Source organism: Cornus florida, unplaced genomic scaffold, assembly GCF_030987335.1.
Source record: "Cornus florida cultivar Cherokee Brave unplaced genomic scaffold, ASM3098733v1 CherokeeBrave_3.0.0_Hap2_Chr09, whole genome shotgun sequence".
Classification (NCBI taxonomy): Eukaryota; Viridiplantae; Streptophyta; class Magnoliopsida; order Cornales; family Cornaceae; genus Cornus; species Cornus florida.
The window spans coordinates 44,661,745-44,683,491 of NW_026775579.1; the positions used below are offsets into that span (position 1 = coordinate 44,661,745).

The 21,747-nt window shown below is 34.9% G+C and overlaps 2 pseudogenes; both read left to right on the top strand.

Moving 5' to 3' along the window:
* The first annotated feature begins 828 nt into the window (after window positions 1-828).
* Window positions 829-927, top strand: LOC132275589 (small nucleolar RNA R71; annotated as a pseudogene).
* Window positions 928-14,912: 13,985 nt separating this feature from the next.
* LOC132272554 (putative wall-associated receptor kinase-like 16) lies at window positions 14,913-19,552 on the top strand (annotated as a pseudogene).
* Window positions 19,553-21,747: the final 2,195 nt, after the last annotated feature.

Here is a 21,747-nt window from a genome sequence, read left to right on the forward strand (position 1 = left end):
TCTCTAGCATTTAAAGTAATAGCTATTTGCCTTACTTAGGTTTCTAGCTTAGAAATGGATTGAGAATGAGAATGAAGCAATTGAGTGTTAGCCTCTAGAGTGCCTAGAGCGGTCTAAACTTTCTCTTCAAAAGCGGAACTCCTAACATTTCCTTGAGAATATGATGGTTGATTAGGAAAATTAGAATTAGAAAATTGGTTTCCTTGTGATTGAAATGGTATATATCCTTGGGAACCTTGGCTTTGTATTGGAAGTAGAACATATTTCCGTTGAAAACCACCTTGGGGAGGGTTTGAGCCTTCCCCCTGGTTTCTCTAAGAGAAATTCGGGTGATTCCTCCAACTAGGATTATAATAATTGCCATAAGGATTGTTCCCTTGATTAACAAAAGCTACGTTGACTTATTCATGATGCTTACTTTGCGCATGTCCATGGGGATAATTGGAAGTAGAATGTAAAACACTTGAACAAGTCATACATGTCTCATTGGATGCATGATGGGAATGGTTAGGGAAGGAAGATACTTGATTTGCCGAGTTTTGGTTAATCAAGAATTGATCAAACCTTTGAGATAAGGATTTCATTTCGGCAGCTCTTTCATTTGAATGGTTGACTTGATGTAAGCCAACACTCTTCCTTCCACTAGAATTCCTACCATTCTTGGAAGATAAAGTTCAATGTAAGGAGTTTTTACTCATGCTCTCATAAAGACGCCACACGTCATCCTTATGCCTATCAATGTAAGAGCTACCCATGGAAGCATAAACCATGCCCTTAGAATTGTCCGATAAGCTCTCAAACAAATATTGAACTAATTGCCATTTGGGCATGTCATGATGTGGACACTTCCTAAGCAATTCATTGAATCTTTCCCATGCCTCATGGAATATTTCCCCATCCCCGTGTGAAAACTCTCGAATTGAGGTTCTCATGGCATTGGTATTAGAAACCGGATAGTACTTTTTCAAAAACTCTTGTTGCATTTCTGCCCAAGAAGTTATTGAAAAAGGCCTAAGATTGCTAAACCAATATTTTGTCTTGTCTTTAAGGGTGAATGGAAAAAGTTTAAGCCTTAGGACCTCTTTCGGCATGTCCGTGTATCTCACGGTGGAACATACTTCAAGAAACTCATCCAAATGCTTGTAAGGTTCTTCACTTGGAAGTCCATGATAGTTAGGAAGCATTTGAATGGTTTGTGGTTTGATCTCATAGTGGTGTGCTCTAAATGGTGGCAATTGAATGCATGTGGGTGCATTGTATTCATTAGGCACATAGTGATCTCTTAAAGCAAGGGGAGGATTAGCAATTGGAGGTGCAACATGGGCACCTTGATTGCCTTGAATGATGGGAGGTGGTGGAGCATAGATTGGCCTTCACATTCCCAATGGAACTTGGCCTTGTTGTTGTGGTAAGTGAATGAATGGCCTCGGTATGCCTAATGGCACTTGCATGTTATCATGATGCACATTTGGGTGAAGGATGCCTTGTTGGTCTATGTGACTGAGGTCCTCCACATGGTCCTCATTATATTTTTCCATTGATGAAATGGATTGACTAGAACTTCCTCTTCCCCTAGGGTTTCGAACAACGAATTCAAGATGAAAATTTAGATGGACAAGAGTATATTTCAATGATCTACGACCATGCATGCACAATAAAACACAACAAGCAACAAGTAATGAACAAACACTTCACATTTGCAGCAAATCAACAATCAACAAACTTCCTCCACATACAATGATCCCATACTCCCATGCTATCAACAATATGCAAAGAAAAATAAATTACCTCCACGTGGGCTCTCGATTTATCTAAGAATTGAAATACAAGCCTTCACGTGGGCCGACGATTTAACTAGAGATTGAGTTAAGAAAGAGTTCACAAAGGGTCCTTAGCACTCCAATTCAATTTTTAGTTTTTAGCCTTGCAAATTTTTAGAATTTTGCCTTTTTCTTTTGCTTTTCTTAGCTCCTTACTTGGAATTCTCCTTTGCTTACCTTCCTAGCCCAATGCTCCTAGTCAAACAAGAACCAACACAATAAGTAATCAAAAGAAAAATAAAAACAAAGTAAAGACACGATCAAAAGAGTACTAATTCCTAATTGATTCCACAAATACGACGTTGCCTTCAATCAATCCCCGGCAACGAAGCCAAAAACTTGGCTGTTTAATTTAGGTGTCGCGTCCCAAACCCAAAGTTTATGCACCAAAAGATAATGGTGTAGAGCTATGATAAATGTGGCCAAGTTTTACATTTAGAAATTGTCATTACTACCTTTCACTAAAAATATAGTTAGGGCAAGTAGGGCTCATCCCAAGGGATTAGTGGGTCGTATTAAGTTGTGGAATCGAGATTAGGGTTAGTAGGTCAAGTGATCAAAAGATTGGTTGGTGGTTGAATTACACTAAGATGCAATTTAAACTAAAGTAGGCAATTAAATGTAATGAAGAGAAAATAAGAGAGAGATCTTAGGGTTTAGAGATCACCACTAAGTATAGCTTTTCTACACCCTTAATAAATGATTAATGAGGGGGAAAACATGTATTGCAACATAGTTTGTGCGTGTGGTTGTTTCAACAAGCATAGATGACAAATTAAGCATATATTGTCTAAGCAACATGGTGGATAGCACAATATATCAAACTAAGCCATTAATCCTTTCTTTAAGCTCACAATCCAAACACATCACAAGGTTAGAGATATATACTACTTGCTTTCATAAGTATGGAACATCAAACAACAAGCATGGATTGTCCTCCCATTTACCACCTAAACTACAACTACACTACAATTAAGCTAATAACATGAAATTAAACTAATTAAACTAAGGGAGAGGCATAATCCATCAAAAAATGAGTATGAACCATCAAATAAACCACAAAAGCATTCCATTAAGCACTATGTCTTGACAATCTCTAGATCTATAGTATTAATACACAGATATGCATCAATAACATAAGAAATAGAGATAAACACATGAACATCTATTCTAGCATACATAGATATATGGATAGAATGAAATGATCAATTGGAAGCATTAAACCACACAAATCATTGAATAAACAAGATCTATATATATAAAAGTGTCAAAACATATATCACAATACAAATCCCCTAAAAAATACATAAATCAAGATGTAGAAAACATGCTTAGGGCTAAGTCTAGCCCCAAGAGGATGTCTAGCCACTCATGGATGGTGTCCTCCAACCCTCAAGGGCTAACTCCATGGTAGAGATTGCTACTCTTCTTGGTTGATGGAAGAACTCCGAGCTTGTGTCTCTAGCCTCCTTCTTTCTTTTCTTACTCCCTAAGAATATTGAAATTGTGTCTCTATCTACTCTCAAGTATATATCTCAAAAAGTGGCTCATATACTTTATATAGGTAAGTTAAATATCACCCCAAATGAGCTGGGCTCGTACACCAATATTCCTTCCAATGATTGGATATGAGACAACTTTTAGTGAGCTAGAATTTGGATTTTCTCGGGATTTGGGAAGTTCGATTGATCAAACTTGTGGTGAGATCGATCGAACATGGCTGAGATCTATCGAATTTAAGCTGGATCGATCCTCTATGGCGGCGCTTTCTTGGATAAAAACAAATCTGAGATATTTTGAAGATATTTTTGGGAAAGAGACAAATGTGGTAGGTAGGGTGATATAAGTGGATAAGATGTAATCTTTTCGATCGATCGGAAGAAGTTGGATCGATCGAACTTTGTGGGATCTTTGGATAAGGACAAGAGAGCTTGGATCCATCTTGGAATGCTAAGATCGATGAACTTTTGATCAATCGAATATTTGCTGAGATCGATCGAACATGCTTAATTTCCACTACTTGCTTCCTTTTGCTTCCACTTTGCTCCTTAATTTGATTCATCTCAAGATTGCTTCAATTATGCTCTTATTTAGCTGAGTTAGCTTATTTTGGGGATAAGTACCTGAAAATGGAAATAATACAAAATCAATCTAAAGTGAAAAAGTAAGATAGGTAAAGGTTCTAGAATAACTAAGCTTAAGGGGTTTAAATGCGCACTTTTCAGCGCTCATCATGTATACGTTGATTTGTGTGAAAACATGTTTAAGTGTTGATTTTTTATGCCTACCATGCCAAATTATGATTGTATAAAATCATGTTGTAGTTTCCTTGGAATCTCTTGTAAAACATGCTATATAATTAAAGTTTGAATTAGTTATAGAATGATGAATATTGACATGGCATGACGCATTCGTGCATTAGCATTGGGAAGGAAATGGGAATGATGTGATTTGAAATGAAAAAGGGGCTTTGGGAAAATATTTTGACAAAGTGATTTTGTGAAAACCCGGTCACCGAGAAGTTACCAAAGGGCCGTGGCGTTAATGTAACCCAGAGGGAACTAGGGGAATCACTCTAGTGTGGTTGAGCTATCTGGGCCTCAAATGACGCTGCAGAGTTACCAAGGGTCTGGGACAGTAGCCAATCCTTCTCTCGTGTCGCCGAAGAGCCACCGAGGGACGGGTTATGTTAACGGTTTGAAAAGTGGAGAATAGAAGTGATTTTTCTGAAAATGGGGAGCGACATACATGGCATTACATTTCATGGCATGAATTTGTTTTATTATGACTTGAGTTTGTTATACCTTCTCCCGGCATAGCATGACCCCAACTCCTATTGTTCTATTCATTGTTTGGATTCACGGGGTTACAAGAGGTGTGTCTTAGGCACCACCTACTGAGCAAAATTTGCTCACCCCTTCATATTTAACATTTTTCAGGACTTGGAAAGAAGTGGTGGATGCAGACCCTTCACAAGCTTGAGGAGGATTAGAAATCCATTTTTGTCATCTTCTATATATTTGTCATTCTCTTGTAAAGTCTCAAACCTCTGTAAAGTGTATTCGTTTTGTAAATCATGGCCATATATTGTAACTATAACTCTTGATGGTATTTTGAAGTGAAGTGAAATTATGTAAATGTTTCATGATGGATGGGAAATTAGGTTATGTTTTGACCAATTGTAGATGCCTTCTTAACTGTATTATGTCATGTTCTGTTGCCGTGAATTCGGAATGTGATTGCATAACAGGTTTGGTATAGGTTTGGCCTAATAGCAATCACAGTTGGAGATCATTCCAGAGAGTTTGGTTGTGAGGAGCCTTGTTTCGGCCGACTGAACCTCACCATCAGCCGACCAGAACCCCAAGTTCGGTTGACCGAACCCCCTTCACTAGCCGACCGACAGTCTATTTTGGAAAGTCTTGAGCGCAACCATTTTTCATAATCGTTTCGGCCGGCAGACCATGTAGGTCAGTCGACCGATCCTGCCCTATCAGCCGGCCAACTAAGGGCCATCAGCCGGCTGACCTTTCCCTTTTGACCTGCACCTTTGACCATTTTGTAAAAATGTGTTCTTGGAGTATTTTGGACCCTGGACTGACTCATGTGTCATGTCTTGACGTAGGAAAAGACGGTGTTGTCCTTAGTTGACCTCGGGTTCGGTTAAGGACCCGGTTAACGGTTCGGACCTACGGGTTCGGGCCGTTACACAATGCTTGTTTATTAGTTAATTGTTCGATATCCTTCGGTTCTGTGCTCGGACTTGATTGCTTGTGGCTCTAGAATCAAAGGGTATCACATGGTTTGTTTCGCATGAATTGAGATCGCGTTTGGTTGGATGCGGCAATTACAAAATTGAAGAATATTGACTTATTTGCTACTACAATCACCCTAAAAAAAGGAAAATTACATAGTGTCCACTAACTAATGTCACATATCAATCAAATACTCGATATTTAGCAAAATAATGAAAAAATGAATAACATTGTTTTTTCCATGTATGCAGGACTCGGTCGACGTGAAGTGGCTACACGTCCATCGGTTGGGGGCTTTCAGTTGATGTCTGGTACTTAAGCGTCGACCAGTATCTCCAATATTTTGGGCTAGATTTATTTATGACATTAGTTACTCAGCACTATGCGAATACCTTCTTTTGATGGTGAAGTTGGTGAGTATGTTTTTTTTTTTTTTTTTTTTTTTTTTTTTTTTTTTTTTTTTTTTTTTTTAGGATTCAGTCGACGTGAAATGGCTACACGTTGACGAGTTGGGGGCTTTTGGCCAACGTTTGATCTTAGGCATCGACTGGTATCTCCAATTTTTTAGTCAGTACTGTGTGAATACCTTCGTTTGATGGTGAAGGTGATGAGTGTGGTTTATTTTTCATGTATACAGGACTCGGTCAACCTGAAATGGCTACACGTCGACTAGTTGGGAGCTTTCGACCGGTATCTCCAATTTTTTGGGCTAGATTTATGTGTGACATTAGTTGTTGTTGTTTTTTTTTTTTTTTTTTTTTGTACTCATACACACATGTCTTCACCGAGACTCGAACCCTTGATCTCTCTTTGGAAAGTAAGAGCCTGATCCACTAGGTCACTGGCCTGTTGGTATGTTAGTTAATCAGTACTATGTGAATACCTCCTTTTGATGGTGAAGGTGGTGAGTATGTTTTTTTTCATGTATACATGACTCAGTCAACGTGAAATGGCTACACATCGACCAATTGGGGGCTTTCGGTCGACGTCTGTTTCTTAGGCGTCGATCGATATCTCCAATTTTTTGTGCTAAATTTATGTGTGATATTAACTATTCAGCACTATATGAATATCTTATTTTGATGATGAATGTGATAGTGAGAGAGTAAGTTATATTGTATAATTACCGCATCTAAACGTGACCAAGTATAGGTCAAGTAATGTGCACTGCATGTAAGAACAAGACAAAGTGACTTCACTGGATTCGCGAAGGTGTCAGTCTACGTCCCATTAGTCTCGTAACCCTGTACAAGTGCTTGCATTTTTTTGTATGTTATATAAAACAACTGCCATCGTCATATGATTTTGACCAATTTGTTGATAATTAAAACATAAAAGATTGAAACCTGTGCAAGTAATACCCACTACAAGAAAAGTGTGTTTTTACGACCAGTATTTATGAGGCTTATTTATTTTGCCTAGTAAAAACTGCATTTGACGAGGTTCATAAGGAGTTGCTTGTAATTGTCACACACTTTCACGAGGATAGAAGTAGAGTCCTCATAAAACAATGCATTCACGAGGTGTTAAAGGTGCTCGTTAATATATGCATATATTAACGAGGCATTTGTCAACTTTAACGGGATATTAGTGCCTCGTTAGTGAAGGTCAACTTTAACGGGATGGAACCGCCACGTGAATGAAGGTCAACTTTAACGAGATGTAAGCACCTTGTTAGTGAAGGTTAGCTTTAACGGGATATAAGTGCCTCGTTAAAGAAGGAGGCTAAACAAAATTTCTCTTCCCTCCACTTTTTTCCTTTCCTTCCTTTTTTTTTTTTTTTCCATTTTTTCCCTTCCCCCCATTTTTTCCCCCATTTTTGGCCCTAAACTATGTTGTTTTCTTTTTGGGCCAATTAATTCATTTCCCATTTCAATTTAGCCCTAATTATCTCTCTCTCCTTCAGCCGCTCTCCCTCAGTCTCTCCTTCCATTACCAGTCTTACCTGATCTTGAATCCGTTTGGTTTTCCATCGCAGCTCTCACCTTCTATCACCAGTCATCGCAGCTCTCACCTTCCATCACCGGTCATCGCAGCTCACACCTTCCCTCACCGGTCATCGCAGCTCACACCTTCCCTCACCGGTCATCGCAGCTCTCACCTTCCATCATCGGTCATCGCAGCTCTCACCTTCCATCACCGGTCATCGCAGCTCACACCTTCCCTCATCGGTCATCGCAGCTCTCACCTTTGATCACTGGTCATCGCAGCTCTCACCTTCCATCACTGGTCATCGCAGCTCACACCTTTCCTCACCGGTCATCGCAGCTCACACCTTCCCTCACCAGTCATCGCAGCTCTCACCTTCCCTCACAGGTCATCGCAGCTCACACCTTCCCTCACCAGTCATCGTAGCTCTCACCTTCGATCACTGGTCATCGCAGCTCTCACCTTCCATCACCGGTCATCGCTGCTTTCACCTTCTATCGCCGGTCATTGCAGCTCTCTCTCCTTCCATCAGTTTTGTTGTATTCAGCTTTCTCATTCGGAATATGGATATGTAGGCGATTGTTGGCGACGACAGTTTTCCCGTGGCAGGTAATAACTCTAATTATCTCTCTCTGGCCCTTTCACTATTTCAATCTAGTATTTCTCTTATCTAATTGCAAGACTTAATAATCTATCAGACGTACCAAGCCCTAACCCCCCTCTTTCCCTTTTTCTGATTCAAGAAAACCTTAACTTGCCTCTTTCTTTCCGTTTCTCCCTCTTGCCTGTACTATATTTATTGGGAGGTTCGTTGTTTTATCTTGACAAACATTGGAGATCTTAGAAGCAGCTTTGCAGCAAAAACTAGTTTACATTTATGAACTTACAAATTATAGTTCTTGTCAATTTTGATGCTAGCTGTTGTTTGTTTGCTTTTGCATAGCTATTATGCTGCGAATGGACTAGTGTCGGCAATATTTGTACGTTTGCAAGCTAAAAATAAACCAACAAAAATAAACCAACAAAGAGGGAGAGACACAAAAAATAATAATTTTTACAATCATTTTTTTTTTCGGTCAGAGACGATTTGTAATTTAGGATTCATTTTATGAGGGTGCATTAAGTCAATTTACAATTAGTGTAACATTTTTATTAAACCTTCCTTTAAGTCAAGCATAATGTTAACTTCCCAGTGCTTCAAGAAATGGACAACGGATGCTACAAACTTACATCGGTAGTGAACGTGCTGAAATAGTAAATGACGTGTTTTTTTTTTTGCACTATTTGACGGAGTACAGTGTGCATGTTAGATAAAGCAAAGACCGTCTCATGAGTTATTTATTTTTTATCTGTCATCATGTACAAATTTTGATGTATGAATCTAAACACTTGAAAGAGATTGTACTAGAATTGTATTTGAATTAATTTACTTTTTTAAAAAATATTAGTATACAAGAAACTTATTGGACTTCAACTTTCAACTAATTCACTTCGAAATTTTTTACTTGACATAAAGATGTGAAGGGAAGTGGACGGAGATGATAGAGATTATTACTTCTCTTGGGGTGCTTGGTGATCAGCCAACTACGTTATTAAATAATGCCACCACACTAAGAATAATGTTAGGAGAAAACCCAAAATTTAAATTCATAGTTGATATGATCATTTTGTGCATTATTTTATTTGAAGTTATACCCTTAATTAAAACAAAATGAGAAAAAATAATATAATCCCAAATAGTTAGGAACTTAGGATAAGGCTTTATTTAGTATGTGTGTACATATATATATATATATATATATATATATATATATATATATATAGTTATAATTTTTTTTTTTGGGGGGTAAATAATACAGATAGATATATGGATATATAGAAAGAAAACTAACACATTCTTCTCTCCTTTAAGAACTTGAACTTTTTGCTCCTACTAAGAACTTGAACTTTGATCTCGCTACATTCTTTAATGGTGAACCAGGTGGCAAATTGATGGTAACCATATTTTTTTCACACCACCTTAATTGCATTTAGAATCACGACTCTCATATTTACATTTAAAGAACATGTAAAACATAGTGATGGCCTCAACACTGCCATACAAAATGACCTCTCTAATTGTCTAAAGGATGTGAATTAAGATTATTTAAGCAGATTGATTGATTATGTTAAAGGTTAGAAACCTTATGGTAATGGTTTATGCAAAAAATAAAAATAATAAAAAAATCCTCAGAATTAATAGCGAGAAGAAGAGGAAGGTTATCTTATATATAGAGCATATTCCTCTATTTAGATGGGGTCAGCTGCAGATCCTGTTGTCATCCCACTATATCCTGAGCTGTATTTGTTCTCTCTCTCTCTCTCACACTTAACTTTAGTAGAAGCTGTCCTAGATACTCTTGGAGCGTCATGTTATATTTTATTTGATGCATAATTGAATTAAATAGACAAGAAATCAAAATCTGATTTATTTTTATTAGTTTAATAGCTTAGGTATGGGATAGCAGAGAATCAATATTTACCCATTACATCAATATGTCTACCTTATGACATTATTAGATGATCAAATATTTTCCAGACATTGTTTTAGATCTTCACATCTAAATTAACTTCATTTTATGAGATATCAAATCTCCTTTGTAGGACCCCTAAATTTATAAAGATTGGCAATGCGTTCATCCCAACACATTACACATAAATTGAATCATGGTACAGAATCTAAGAACATCTATTGGTAAATTACATTACTTTTAACGTAGTTTATTTAGTATCAACTACTTAAGATACCTTGACAGGTGTATTGGATTTCATGAGCTGATCGAGTCCCAATTTATGAATCTAAACTATTAATTATTGAATGACCAGAAAAAGAAACAAGAATTATTAATAATATTAGGAATTGATCAAACCAAGTACTAACCAATTATAGACTTGCCAAAAGAATAAGATTTAATGTTGGTAGAGATATATATTTTATAGGCAAGAAGCGAACAACGTATATAATAAGATAATTCGGAGAAGAAGACATGCTTACAGATTTAAGTGATCTACGATTGATGATATATATATATATATATATATATATATATATATATATATGTGGATCATTCTTAATTGTCTCTCTTGAGAAATTGCCCTTGCTGCAACATGTTGGCTGTGTGGTCCAACTCTTTTTTGCTGCCATAATCTAAGGACAATACTTTTCAAGTTAGGTAAAACTGTATATATATATATATATATTGATATGGGCTGAGGAAGACAACCAATGAATTCTGAAATTGGACATCTTTCGGAACACGACTCGATTATGACACGAAATGTATGAGAATGTTCCACTTGGTCCAGATTGTTGGAGTTTGGATTGATGATGTGATCAAGATGGATTGTCCTTTGTATCGAGCAAACCTATCTGGAATGTATTATCTTCGTGATGCTCACACAAGCATAATTATTTGGCCTAGGAAATTTGTGAAAATTCTAGAGGTAATCATTAAGTACCTTTTTTTTTAATTTTTTATTTTTTTAATAAAGTAGTCATTATTATATGATTTTATTTATTTATTTATTTTTTATTGTTGGCATTACTTTTTTTAATTTTTTTCCTCACAGGAATAATTTTCACAAGGTCATTAGGAGCATGCTCAAAGGTAATATAATTAACTCATATGTTCCATTTTTTAATTGTTGTCTTTTTTTTTTTTTTCTTTATAAATTGTCAATTATATATTTGGATGAATTATACATTTTTACCTCCATGTTATACTCATGTTAAGGGGGTCACATGCCTTAAAATGACCAATTTTGCAGTGTATATAGGGGGTCACATGTCTAAAGTGACCAATTTTGCGGTGTATATGGGGGGTCACATGCCTAAAGTGACCACTTTTGTGGTGTATAGGGGGTCACATGCCTAAAGTGACCAATTTTGCGAAAGTAATAGCTGCACATTTTTCTGTTAATGTTAAAATATGAGTAGCAATGTTTGAAATTATTATTTGTTGTTCCATTAAACAATGCTATATATTTGGATCCTACACTTTGAAATTAATGTCCATGAATTTGAATATAAAAATGGCAGTAATAATATATCATTCTGGTTTCTGGATGAAGCTTTATATGAAAATTCTACTGATCAGACTCTTACAATGTTTCAACTTTCAACTAATACCTCACATCAGCCGGTAATAAATTTGTCTTTTTCGTATAAAGTATAGCCACACTCTCATCATGTTTCAATTCGATTCTCCTAATGTTACGCTACTTTGTAGTAAATTAATTGAGTTGTTTAGCTACAGAAAGCTAGGCCCTATATGTTTGTAGGAAAGGTCCAAATTTGTTTAGCTACAGAAAGCTAGGCCCCATATGTTTGAGGAAAAAAATATAAATACAACGTAAACCTTTTTATTATAATATACTTCATAAATAATATAGTATTTTAACAAGATAACAGGGTATATATGCCTATTTAGGAAGAAAATGTATTATGGAAAATGTTTCAAATATTACATCAACACTCCACCAAATGAAGATTTTTTTCACTTAAATTTCCACGTACTAATATTTTTATACCTATTCAGACCTTCCCAAATACAACAAACCACTTGACCACAGAGTTTAAGGTGCAAGCCATAACTAGTATTTATAATTTTGTGGACCCTGTAAAACAACTAAATGTTTGACAAAATGGAACAAATTATTTAGTATGAAAATCTCCAAATTTGGTTATTCCTCTAATACTACTACTATCACTGCAAACATATATTAAACTGAAATGAGTTCTTCTTCATTTCTTTTAAATTTCATATTCCACTTTCACTTCCTATCTTTAAAAAGTGTGTTGAAACAGCTCTCAAATTAATTTTTGCAAGCCTCTAACATAAAGTAATCTTATAATGCATGTTTTGCCCTTTTAACCTTTTGAAATGTTCAAGGGCGTGTGTATTATATATATTCTCATAGTGTATTTAATCAATTTTTGAAGTTTTTCTCAGTATATATAATGTTGTTTCTTGTGCTGAAACATTTTGGTTAGATCCTAATTACAAATAAGATAGACTTTAATAACTTTTTGTTATGATATATATGAAGTTTATGTTGACCAACAATCTCTCCTTTCACCATCATATCTATAAATTAATTCAAATTTTCCTATAAATTTATACATGTATAAATCAAATAAGATTTAATCGAACAAAAAGTATGCAAATCACATGTCGTGTGTGTATATATAAAATTACATATCATATATCCTGTGCATTGAACAAAATACACACAAATTAAAGACCTTTTTTTTTTTCAAAAATAATATGTAAAAATTTTCAGTTAGAGTAATTTGGGCATATCATAATGTTAGGTGCGTGCTTCTAGTAAATATCACACCTTGATACTATGAGAGTATTTTGTGCACGTGAAAGGTGTGATATTTACAGGAAGCGTGGTAGAGGGTTATTTTCCACACTTAACCCTCTGTCAAAATAAGAAACACAAAAGGTTTGAAATCCAGTATTTCTAAGAACAAATGGAAAGGAAGCTCGTGATCACTACAGCTAGTAAGTTGGTCACATGAAGTGGGATACCACTACATAATACTTTCTATAAGCATTCAAAAAAATAATTATTTTTGCTTAACACATAACTGTCCATACATAGAAAATAAGATAGATTTAACTTTTTTACTAAACCAATTCAAGTAGACATCCAAATGCTGCATACAATGTACTAAACTAAGTGGCACATAATAGCGTATGATATGCAAATGATTTTTATCCATTCTTTCTTTCTTTTATTTATTTTATTTTATTTTATTTTATTTTTCTAACAATTAAAAACACGCCATGTTTAGCATTTTGTAATTGATATTTCTTTATTTATCCGGTTTCACAATGACCAAAAAAATTCAGGGAATATCAAAATTTACTTGAGAAACTAACAAAGAAATGAAAAATTATCCTGTTATCAATGAGCATAAGTTTCCACTTGTGCACAAGTATTCTGTACTCTATCATGCATTATGAATATTTAATTGATTTTTTTTTTCAATTGATTTTTTTTTTTCTTTTCATTTCAAATACTTAAAACTTAGCATACTAATATTAAGAATTGTGTGATGCAGCTACTTGCTTGGATTTTGTACCATAGACAACGAGGTGGAGGATGTGTCTGAAAAATTGAAAGTCAAGTTGTGCCGATGATTGAAGAACAATGTGAAGATTTACTTGTTGATATGTTTTTGATAAACATTGGAATTTCTTTTGCAATTTGGCACATAGAACCATGATGAATTGTCTTTTGATATGTTTAATGGTGTATGAATTGTGAAATCTTTTGATATATTTAATGATATATGTTGAATTGTAAAATTGTCTTTTGATATGTTTAATGATGATTAGGTAGCATTAATTGAATGTTGAATATAAATAAATAAATATGTTATTTACGTGGTTTGTGAAAAAAGTCTTTACATTATTTACATGGAGAGAATCACCCTGTAGAAAAGTTTTTTACAGTTAGTAATATGTATTAACGAGTGGTTAGCGGTACCGTAAATAAATTATAAACGAGCGGCTAGAGGCATCGTAAATAAATTATTAACGAGCGGCTAGCGGCACGGTAAATAAATTATTAACGAGCGGCTAGCGGCATCGTAAATAAATTATTAACGAGCGGCTAGTGGCACCGTAAATTAATTATTAACGAGGGCTTCTTCCATTGTAAATTAGCTATTAACGAGTGGCTAGTGTCTTGTACTTTACTGTTTTACGAGCATTGCTAGCCCCCGTAAAAAGTTAAGAGCATTTACAAGGGCATAATAGACGAGGATGTCAATTGCGTTTTCACGAGGTGTTTGGGCGCTCGTAAAAGACTTTTTTTCTTGTAGTGACCAGACTTTACTTTAAATAAACAAACCAATCCTTTCTTATCCGCAGGTCGGTCTTATGTTTTCTTCCCTGGTTGGTTCAAGTTTTTGGACATTGACTTGGTAATCACCGCATAAACGTTGTTACAATCCTAATAAAATAAGATGGATGCATAATTTTGGTGTTCCGTCACAATATATGACTCAAAGTTGGCCAAACAAAAACTTTCTAGTTGTCACATAGAGAGAGACTGTTAAATAGTCAGACTAATTCCTATTTTTTTATAAGTTAGTCAAATTAATTCTAACCAAATGCCTTTCATACTACTAAGTAATTCAATTGAATATACATAGAGGCGTGAATTGTTATGGCTTTCACACCAGAAGTGTATTGTATTGTTCTTCTATCGAGTCCGGAAGCCAAGACTATGTCTCCGCCATATGGGTGAAGTGGATTAGATTTGGCCCTTTAATTATGTTCATACAAGAGTGAAACCAATTCAATTAAGGCTTAAAATTGAAGAGACAAGAAAGTTTCATGAAATAGAAGCCATGGGTTGTGCAATATTGCTTGTGCAACTCACTTTGATTGGAGCGATTTTAGCAGCAACACCAACGACAGCCGCAACTCAGCCCAACCCAGGTTGCGCCACCACCTGCGGAGACCTTAACATCCCCTTCCCATTCGGCACAAGCTCGGATTGTTACCCGGACCCTTCCTTCCTCATCACCTGTAACGAAACTCATTTCAACCCTCCCAGACCATTTCTGCGCCTAGGCACCATACAAGTACTTGACATATCACTCGATGGCCTAATGCTTGTCTCGTCTAACGTGGCACAAGACTTACAACCAGTCTGGTCTGGTTGAGAGACGCCCCGCCTCACTCAAGCTGTCAAGTTTCTTCATCTCCAACACGCTGAACAAGTTCACGGCCATTGGGTGCGACACGGTGGCAGTTGTTCTAGGTACTTTGGGGGAGAATTACACAACTGGTTGTTTATCACTATGTGATCATTTGGGGAGTGTAGTCAACCAATCGTGTTCGGGTGTCGGATGCTGCCAGACTGCAATACCACAAGCAGCAAGGGAATTTTCGGTGGGTATTGCGAGCTTAAAGAATCATTCTCTTGTACAAGATTTTAATCCGTGTGGTTATGCTTTTGTAGTCGAAGAAGCGGCTTTTAGCTTCTCATCGTTAGATCTAAAGGATTTACAAAAGAGAGAGACTGTCCCTGTGGTGGTTGATTGGGCGGTGGGAAATGAGACATGTGAAGAAGCTATGAAAAACTCATCAAGCTATGCTTGTCAAGCCCTTCATAGCCAATTCCTCAATTCAACTAATGGACCGGGATATCGTTGCAGTTGCACATCAGGTTATGAAGGGAACCCTTATCTCATTGATGGTTGCCAAGGTAACAAATATACATATATATTATATACATAATCATACATATATCTTTGTTCGTTGAACATGAAATTTGTTTTTGAGCATGTAATTTTGTTTTGTTTTTTGATTTTTTTTTTTTTTTTTTTTGGGTATTTCTGCTAAGTATGAAATTTGTTCTTCTAAGTGATTAAATGCATATCCACCTTTTTTTTCTTTCCCTTTTCTTTTTTATTTTTTTTTTAGATATCAATGATTGCGAAACTTCAAAACCGTGCAGTGGAACATGCATGAATTTGCCTGGAACTTTTTCATGTGGTTGCACCGAAGGGTTTGAAGGCGATGGACTGAAAAACGGAACAGGCTGCCATCCCAAAGGTCAATCTGGAGGATCTACCTTGAATCCTATTGCTTTAGGCAAGTTTTTGATATGTTCCATTGTCAAGTTCATCTGCTCCATAGCGTAAGCAAAAAAAAATTTAATTATATCTCAAGTTCCTATCTACTCCGTGTAAGTCTCATCATTTCCTGACTGATAATTAAACTAGGATAGATAGTGACTCGTGAACATCCTATTATGTCATAAATGTATATGGAATAAGTGCAGGAAACACCCTAAAACATATAGTATTTTTATTTTTTATTTAAAAAAATGTGCAAAAAATACTTTTAATTTTTTAAATTTTTAAAAAATACAACTTTGATATAAATTAGTATTGCAATACCCATTTTGTCATTTTACTCTTTCGAAAATATCCAAGGGGGTATATATGCTACTAATCTCATTGTATAAGGGTGTTATGTGCACATTACCTTATTATTATTATTATTATTATTATTATTATGTAAACATTTTCCTTTATATATATCTCAAATAATTTTTTTTTTTATTATTTATTTTTGAAAATTTGTAGAACAATGATTCGAATTATTTGAGATTTTACTTTACTCTTTTCTACTAAAATTTGTTTTTCTTTATCTTATTTTTTTTTTTTTTCATACTAATACTATTAAAAAAAAAAAAAAAAAATCCCAATATCAATGTACACTAATTTTCAGAGTTTGGAGCAGATTTGTTTTCTTTAGTTTGCACTTTATTTACGTTTTTTATTTTCTATTTTTTTCTTTACTTTTCTTTTGTACTTTTCTTTTATTTTTTTTATCTTTAGTTATCCATTACTGGCGTCCTCCAATTGTGTTATTTTGAGTCATTTTATAAAATTATTTATTTTATATATTTTATAAAATGATTCAGTAGGGCTAATTTAGTCAACTTCGGGTTTAAATTTGTCAAAATGACCTATTTGCATCAGATTGAAACTTTATGGGTATTTTTTGAATGGGAGGGGCATCCTCCAATAGAGTCATTTTCAGTTATTTTACAAAATTTTTTATTTTTATATATTTTAAAATATGGTTCAGTAAGGGTAATTTAGTCAACTTAAGAATTAAATTTGTCAGAAGGGTTTTTTTGCACCAAATTAAAACTTTATATTTGTTTTTTGCATGTGAAAAATGTGATATGCACTATATACATACTTTAGGAATATTTTTTTATACTTAACCTATATATATATATATATATATATCTATATATATATAAGAAATTTCAACACTATTTAAAAATTATATTTAAAAAAAGTTAATATAAATATATATAAGATCCTCATAAGAGTCAATCTAGACTTTGTGACTTTTAATTTGTTAAAGAAGTCAAGGTAATTACATGCCGACATTTTTAGAACTAATGAATCAGCAAATTACAATTTCTCACCTCACATCATCAAGTTTTGAAGTTCCAATTTTATTAAAAATTTCCCAATTATTGTCTGTTGCTTGTGGGATAGAGGATTGTGACCATGAGTGCTCTATGAGCCTGAAATCACCCGGCTCATAGAGACACGAAGTAACTTATGAAGAAAAGTCACATTAGACTTCTGATGTTTTGTCAACAAACGTAACCACTAACCGATATTCAACAATTTCTTCTGCAAAACCTTATGGAATCAAAATTTCAAGAATATCAAGACTTGCGTTTTTACTTGTAAAATATCTTTGTGGGCTTCAGTCATTTTCTCCTCATCACCAGAGGCGAAAGAACAGACTTATCAGTAGAATCAGTGCCATCTACTTTTGTAAAATGTTCTTATATTCACACTTAATTTCTAGAATGCTTTCTTGGCAAAAAAAAATAAAAATAAAAAATTATAATTTTAAAATTGAAAAACATTATATTGACACGATAAGTTTTTTTTTAAAGTGTAATTATTCATAAATCCACATGACTTGTCTTTAAGGACTAACAAGTTGGGTTGTAGTTTAGTGGTATTTCAACCTCCAAAAATAGAAGGGAGGGTTAAAGTGTGTGAGCTTTTTGGCAAGGAAATTTTTTTTTTTCAAAGGACCAACATAACTCAGAAAATCGAAATCTTTCTTCATAAACTCGATCAGAATGTTATATTTATTAAGTGTTTTTTAATATACATTTATTGATATTTTGGGTTGATCCTTTTTAGTAATGTTTTCACATTGTGACAGTAGAATATATTGCTAATGACTTTTCATTCATGTTAAATGCAGGTATAAGCATAGGTCTTCTTGCAATTGTAGTGGGGAGTTCTTGGATATATTGGATACTCAGGAAAAGAAAGCTCATCAAACTCAGAGAAAAGTTCTTCCAGCAAAACGGTGGAATAATGCTTCAGCAACAACTCTCAAAACATGAAGGCTCTGTCGAAACAGCTAGAATCTTTACCGCTGAAGAGCTAAAGAAGGCTACTAACAACTTCGACGAAAGTAGAATAGTAGGCCAAGGGGGGTTCGGAACAGTTTACAAAGGAGTATTTTCACATGATAGAATTGTTGCAATCAAGAAGTCCAAAATAAGTGGTCAAACACAGATTGAGCAATTCATCAATGAGTTGGTTGTTCTTTCCCAAATTAACCATAGAAATGTGGTCAAGCTTTTAGGCTGCTGTTTGGAGACGGAAGTCCCATTACTAGTTTACGAGTTCATCACAAATGGAACACTCTCTGACCATATTCACAATGAAGACCGTGCATCCTTACTTTCATGGGAAATCCGTTTGAAGATAGCAGCCAAAGCTGCTGGAGCACTATCATACTTGCACTCCGCAACTTCTCCTGCAATCATTCATAGAGATATTAAGTGTACCAATATACTACTAGACAATACTTACGCTGCAAAAGTGTCCGACTTTGGAGCTTCAAGGTTGGTTCCTCAGGATCATACTCAACTTACCACGCTGGTGCAAGGGACCTTTGGATATTTGGATCCAGAGTACTTCCATTCAAGCCAGTTGACTGAGAAGAGTGACGTGTATAGCTTTGGGTAGTCCTTGCTGAGCTACTTACAGGAGAAAAGGCAATTTCTTTTGACAGGTCCGAGAACAATAGAAACCTAGCAATGTACTTTGTTTCTTCAATGAAAGAAGATCAATTGTTTCAAATTCTTGACACAAGAATGGTGAATGAGGGAACTGTTGGACAGCTCAATGAAGTTGCTAAGTTGGCGAGGAAGTGCTTAAGGGTAGTCGGAGAGGAAAGGCCTACCATGAAGGAAGTCGCAATGGAGCTAGAGGGGATTATCCGAATGATGGAGAGGCATCCATGGATTGAAGTAGATTTGTATCCTGAAGAAACCGAACAATTGCTTAATCAGAGTCTACCTTTAGATGGCTACAAAGATCGTGTTGCTAGCCATAATGGTTGCAGTACAAGTAAAACTACTGGCTATGATAGCATGAGGGACCAGATTATAGTGCCATTAGATGATGGGCGGTAGTCTTATCTTTTATTGTTTTAGCGAATTGTGTAAACATTCTATCAGTAATCGTAATCAATTTTGAGAGAGAGTTGCATTACAGACCCTTAATGATCTTTTTAAAGTTTATTACTTTTATTTCTGTATGTAATATTTATTTTTGTACATCTAAATAAAGAGCAAGTTATTTGTGTGCGGAAGGCTTGGGCAAATGAAGAAATTCCTAATATTGTAGCAGTTTATCCCAAATTATTGACCCCAAAATTTTTTTTTATAAAAATTTTACCTAAAAAAATAATAATAATAATAATAATAATAATAAAAAGAAAAAAGTCACAAATGGACATTCGCGATGCATGTAGAGCCCAATATAAACCATTTGTTGGCTATAGTTTTAACCAACCATTGAAATTTATTTTAAATAAACTTATTGATTTCTTGAATGTTCTGATTTACAAGACCATTTCATTGATCTATTATGTCTTCCCAAAAATCATTGGACTTCCTAAATTACAAAATATTTTTCAAGGCAATTCTCAACTACACACACTTGACATACATGCACATTAAAAGACAAAAGAGAAAATATTAAATTGGAGAACACATTTAAAGACAAACATCGCATTACATAATAATTTTAACACTTCCCTTAATGCCAAATTGTGACAACCAATAACTCTCTAAAGTATTTAAACTTATCTCTTTAAAGTATTTTGGTGAAGATATCTGCAATTTGGTCTTCGGTCTTGTAATACTTGAGATGAATCTCCTCATCTTTCATGACCTCTCTAATAAAGTGATGCTTGATTGCAATGTGTCTTGTTCAACTATGGTAGAAGCAATTTTTTGTCATAGCAATTGCAGATTTATTGTCAAACAAAATTGGAGTAGCTTCTCCTAGATTCTCACCAATACCTTCTAAAATTCTCCTTAGTCATTTTGCTTGTGAAGGTGCTAACGATGCTAAAATATACTCAGTCAAAAGATTGCGCCACTGTTTTTTACTTCTTAGATGCCCATGAGAATATACCCGAATCAAGTGAGAATGCATAACTTGAAGTACTCATATCATCAACACATCAAGCCAATCACTATAAAAAATCCAAGGAACTTTGTGTGACACTCCTCGATTCTAAAGTCACAGGTGATCAAGTCGGAGCACAGATCCAAGGGATACCAAACAATTAAGTATATAAACAAGCATTTGATTACAAAAGAAATATTTAAGAATAAATAAAATAGCAGAAAATAAAACTAAATAATAAATCCTCCAAATGAATTATCCAAAATCGTAAATTATCATTACAAATCGGGAATCTATCTAGTGAACCCCTAATGATATTCCAACTGAAACAACTGAAAATAAACATAATCTTAAACTAAAACATAAAGAAAGTCCTATGTAGAACCGAAAGAATGATGTGGACTGTCTCTGCTCAGCATGAACAAACTCTATGTCTGGAATTGACGAACACCTGAAAAATAATAGTGAGTCAGGCCCACGAACAAGTTCTTTCCATGACAACCTAAACAGAGACCGGAGAAACTATTTATCGAAAGCTAACCCATGCAATAACTATATAATCCGTACATACATATACACACTAAAGGAATCTCACTAGATTATAGGATTGCCTCAACTTGAATAGTAGGTAACATGCAAAAACGCACATATAGTGGGCATGAGTACCTAGACCTAACAGGGTACGCAACCATACTATATCCAGCTACACATCCCTGGCAATATACACACCCTATCCACTGATCCTGAGACTCAAGCTCATATCATGGCATATGTTTATATATATATTCAATTTAAAGCAATCCACTATGTATCATCCAACTTGTTCAGTTGACCTGACATGAATATAAGAAGGACTTAACGTTTTAGTTAATCCATTCCCTTATATAAGATAGGTAGGACTTAACTGATAAGTTAATCCATCTCTAGAGTGCCACTATTCCATACTGGTGTACTATATCCACACAATCCAACAGTTGATGTAATAATTAAAGAAGTACATCAAATAATCCAGAATAACCATAATAATATGCTATCATATTATCACAAAATAGGAATGACTTATAAAATTATTTAAGCTTCCTACATCACATACCCTGTGAGTCGTACGCAGCAGAATGTACTTAGGAAAATTTTAGATTTTTGTAAAAATAGATCCATGTCGTTACCAACTTTACTTATTTTAGCAGTTAAA